The sequence below is a fragment of the Rhagoletis zephyria genome, unplaced genomic scaffold (genome assembly GCF_001687245.7).
Source record: "Rhagoletis zephyria isolate East Lansing unplaced genomic scaffold, Rhagoletis_zephyria_1.1 Rzeph_scaffold_00817, whole genome shotgun sequence".
NCBI classification, from domain to species: Eukaryota; Metazoa; Arthropoda; class Insecta; order Diptera; family Tephritidae; genus Rhagoletis; species Rhagoletis zephyria.
In genome coordinates this window covers 140,936-146,189 of record NW_016157901.1, presented here as the reverse complement: position 1 = coordinate 146,189, position 5,254 = coordinate 140,936, and positions in this window count along the sequence as shown.

Below are 5,254 nucleotides of genomic sequence, written 5' to 3'. Positions count from 1 at the left end.
GTCCCATCGAAGCCGAGCAATAAATGACCAACGACCTGCATATATATATTACAGTCCACAACCACAGCGTACACAGGGAATCATTGTCCAGCAACCACTTTTTGCCACAACGTTTTTTGCGCCAACGATCGGTCAAGCCACAGAGATCTAGCGACAACACAACCACACTCAGCTTTCTTGCCACGACACCAGCTTAATTTGCCAGGACACCAGCGAGCGTACAACACTACAACCACCAAACACCAATCACTTCTAATTCAAGGTACGTGGTTATAATTTCAATTGCACTTGATAGAAAATTGCCAAAAAAAAAAAACGTTTTTAAATTCAATGCGCGTGTGCAAACTAGAATCTCGCGAGTGTTTAAACTGAAAATATACAATTGGAGCATTTAATTTTAAAGCCACACTATTAATAATTGAGGTTAGTCTGTCCGTCCGCAAGTGACAACAGCGACCACAATTAGGTGTTCTTTGCAACATAAACATACACACAGTGTCACACAGTACTCGTTGGTTTGCTGCACATTTTTTAAAGTCTCGGTTCAAAATTACGTCCGCGAACGGCAACCAAAAATAAGTGCACCTTGCAACCACTCGTATATACACACTCACGTCAGTGATCCGCATCACTTAATATTGTTAATGAAGTATTTCGATTTTGTTTAAATTCACAGTCCATAATCATAACCTTCATTTTTCTGATCGTTTTTTCACTGCGCCTCTTAGTTGGCTTACATTCTTTTGTATATTTGCGAACACTGTCACTGTTTCGAGGATACATAACCTCTAAATTTTGTTATTTGCATTGGACCAATTGTAGATTTTCACTAAATCACTACGCATAAGCGATTCAACTCCGTATAATATGCACATTTTTTACCATATATATTTGCTACGTACGTTGCATTCATCGAAGTGGTCACTCTGTTTATTAAAATTTGCTGCGTACGTTGCACACATCACGATTTTACCACGTATATTATTTACACCTTATTGCGTACCTTGCATAGCTTATCAAAGCGCGTAGATATTAGTCAGCACAGTTGGGTGGCGAGTCGTTAGTAAACAATAATTCTAGAAGAAAAAGGTTTACATTTTAATAAAGTGTCGAATATATTTCGCAATACAAACTATTTTGCATCTTTTTAATTCGTTGGATTTCTGGTATACATTTAAGTGGCAAGTTCCGGTGGGTAAAAAATTGGCAACTTCTCTTGCGCATACAACCTCTAATCTTCGATAAGATTAAGTGTGTAAAATCCTATAGATTCTATCTGGGCATTTCAGTTAATACTTCGGTCAGGGTAAACACGTTAAACAATGGATTCGTATATTCTTTTGGCAGAAGCTGTAACAGAGTTCGAATCTGATTACAACAACATACCCGCCGCAGAACAAAACAAACATGGTCTTGCTATTCAACAAGACGAGTTAAAAGCTTTGTGGGAAAAAACCAAGTCAGCTTACGATAAGCTTATCAATGAGGGATTATCTAAGGATGATGCTAAGGCCATAAAAAAGAAGAATAAGATTTCCTTTCAAAGCTATGTTAGGTGCATGTCTGCTATTGGTCTCAGGTTGAAATACTAACCAAAGCGACCAAAGATGTAGAGGATCAGTCCGTCCGGGAACACATATCCACCTGCCACCGTGCGATACGGATGTGTTCAAGGGCGACTATCTTTCATGGCCAACTTTCCGAGATATGTTCACGGCCATCTACATCTTGAACAAGCGCCTCACCCCAGTTGAGAAACTAGTTCACCTCAACAATAAAACGCAAGGGGAGGCAAAAGGCATAGTGCGAAAGTGCCCACTTACCCATGAAGGCTTTTCGACAGCCTGGAAAAACCTGTGTGAGCGATACGAAAACAAACGTATCTTAGTTAACACACAATTAAAAGTTTTATTTAGCTTAAATACAGTAGAATCTGAGTGTGGTAGCTCAATTAAAAACCTACAGCGCGAGATTAATAATTGTTTATCGTCCCTAAAAAGTCATCAAATTGACATCTCTAATTGGGACGCAATTATTATATATTTGTGTTCAACGAAGCTTCCAGAAAGTACACTGGCTCTATGGGAACAGACCATAGACCAGAAAACTGACATTCCAAAGTGGGAGGATATGGACAGGTTCCTATCCAATAGATTCCAAACTTTGGAAACTCTAGCGGGACTAAAGGGTACCACAGCTGCGAAAGCTCCAAAGCACCAGCCCGCACGGCACCACCAGGAAGCTAACACAAAAAGGCTAGGAGCCTTTCAGGCAAGCGTGACCAAGTTCACCTGCCAAATGTGCCAAACTAATGAGCACAAGTTACGTAATATGTTTAGGCCTTCAACCTAAATATTTCAAAAAGCTCCACCCTAATGCCATTTTCTCTAACTCACTCAAATACGTATTTGTGTACGCATGCGTGTGTATATAACTATACATGCGCACGTATGTATACACATACGTATTAACGCGAAGACTTGGGCCGTTAGCAAGTCCTTCTCGCCGGACAACGAACTTTCGTTAACTTTCCCCTTCTATATCGGTGTTTGTCCGGCGGTCCGCAACTAACGCGATTTAATTTAATCCTTCACTTCTCTTTTGAATCATCAAGGAAGAACACCGGAGCTACCAGCCTCATCGATATTTCCCGCATTAAGGTAATAGACTCAATTGTATACAAAGAAATCTTGACAAATATATATGACTATTGATTTGAATTAATACTAAATCACTGTCTGTATCATTTTATTTCTTTTTGCAAATAATACGAAACCCCTGTGCGTCTGAGCGCTAAAGTCGAGGAAGCACATGCGTTTTGACAACCAGTAAGCAGTAAATTTTTACTGATTACTGAAAAATAGCAGTAAGCAACAAAGAGAAAAAAGAATACGTGAGTACTCTTTTGTTATTTTGGTATATGTATTAAAAAAAGGTTTTGATAGTTTCTATTACTCATACATTCTCATTCCAACTGGTATGTTTACAAACTCTGTTGTCAATATTATTGCTCAAATGCAGTGAAAAAAGTTGGACTGAGATGATCCTTTCTTGCATAAAACAAAGAAGTTGAATAAAAATATGTATCACGTTTTTTCCTTCATAAAATCAGGTTTTATTTAAATAACAGTAAGCAGAAAATTTTTACTGATCAGGAAATTTCATTTGCATTACAAGTAAAATTATTATTGATTAATGAAAGTTCGTATTGGTAGTTAAAATACAATGCACAACCACCAAACTAAGTAAATCATTAAAAAAATTACGTTCATTTTTTTCTTTCAAACATTTATTTTGAACATACATATGTATTTATTATAAGCTGTTAGCTTTTCTTAAAACAAGCAATTCCAAATTTACATCGCTAAGTTTTTGTCTTCTGGAACGATTCACAATCCCAGCGAATGAAAACAACTTTTCTACGGGCGCAGATGAGGGTAACGGTGTATTATATTTAAGAAAAACGTTTTCAATCGCTGGATGTTTTTTTAAACAATTTGTCGTTGTGTCTCGTTCGATTAAGTATAAAATTGTTTCCTGAAGATAATTTCCCCGAGTCTCCGGAAATACACTGTATGCTAGCATCTATTTAAGTGGATAAACAAATGCATTATATATTATATAATTATAATAATATATAATTATAATAATTTTACCGTTACTTTCTTCCTCGAAATCAAGGAATGATTTCTGGGACGTATGTGGCAAAACACGCGTTTCGGCATCCACTATTTTACCATACTTCACCACAAAAGTATTGAACATTTTCTTCACTTCCTATTCTGTTTGCGTTGTTGCTGTTTCTAAGAGAGCTTTTAAAAATCGTAATTTTATAGAAGGAATAGTTATTGCGGCAATAACAGCATCCCAAGCGTCAGGTTGAATTAAGAAATATTTTTCAAATCTTTTGAGTAAAGCTTCTTGCATTCTTTGGATTACTTCTGCTAAATATTTAAAGCTCGTGGGCTCTAAATGACGCATTTTTAGCCTTAAGGACACTATAGTAGGGACAAAGTAACCAAAGTACATGGTCTTTTCGTCCTGAAGAAAATCGATCGCTTCTGCTATAGGCCCCATAAGCTTTACGTATTCGTCCAAGCACTCCAGCTCATCACTGAGAAAGGTAGGAATTTTCAGACGGTAACACAATTCGGCCAAATTACTTTTGTGCTGCAGCAACTTTTTTACAGACTCATAAAGTGAGTTCCACCTTGTTATGCATGGAGTTAATAAATTAGCGTTTATAACTTCATTGATTACTTCTGAAGATTTAGGTCTATTACACAGGGACCGAAAATAATCGTTATCATGAAGGATTTTTATTTAAAAATCATTGTATAATCGTTATTTTATGATTTATATTTTTTCAATCAAAAATAATCGTTATTCTTTGATTTTTATTTTTTTCAATCATTTTTAATCGTTATCTTTTGAATTTTATATTTTCGATCAAAAATAATCGTTATTTTATGATTTTTATTTTTTCGATCATTTTTAATCGTTATTTCGTGATTTTAATTTTTTCGATCATCTTTAATCGTTATGTTATGATTTTTATTTTTTCGATCATTTTTAATCGTTACTTTATGATTTTTATTTTTTTGATCATTTTTAATAGTTATACTATGATTTTTATTTTTTCGTTCATTTTTAATCGTTTTACTATGATTTTAATTTTATCGATCAAAAATAGAAGTTATTTTTAGTGTTGTGTAAACTGAGTGTGTACAGATTTGACTTCAAAAAAAGTTTTACAAGGCATGCTTATGTACCCAGTAAAGTCGGAATTGTAATGCTCTCACCCCCTAGGATTGTTCTATATCTAAAAAAGTATACCCCTATTTTTATACCTTTCATGAGCATGAAATGGTATTATAACTTTGGTCCGATGTTTGTAAGTACTACAATTAGAAGAGATAGACCAATTGAAATGTATACTTAAATGATCAGAACGTCGAGCTTCGTCGATTTAGCCATGTCCATCTGTCCGTATGTTTGTATGCAATCTAGTCTCTCAGTTCTCGAGATATCCGGATGAAATTTGTTAGGTGGGTGTATTTTTATAATGCACTAATCATTTGTCGGAACCGGAAGAATCGGGCCACCATAACAGATTGCTCCCATACAACTGATTCTTCAGATATGAGATTTTCGCTATAACTCCTCCATTTAAGCTGTTAGGAACATGAAATTTTTAAATACTTCCGCCCATTATCAACAGAATACTTACAGTGAAGGTTACAAAGATCGGTCA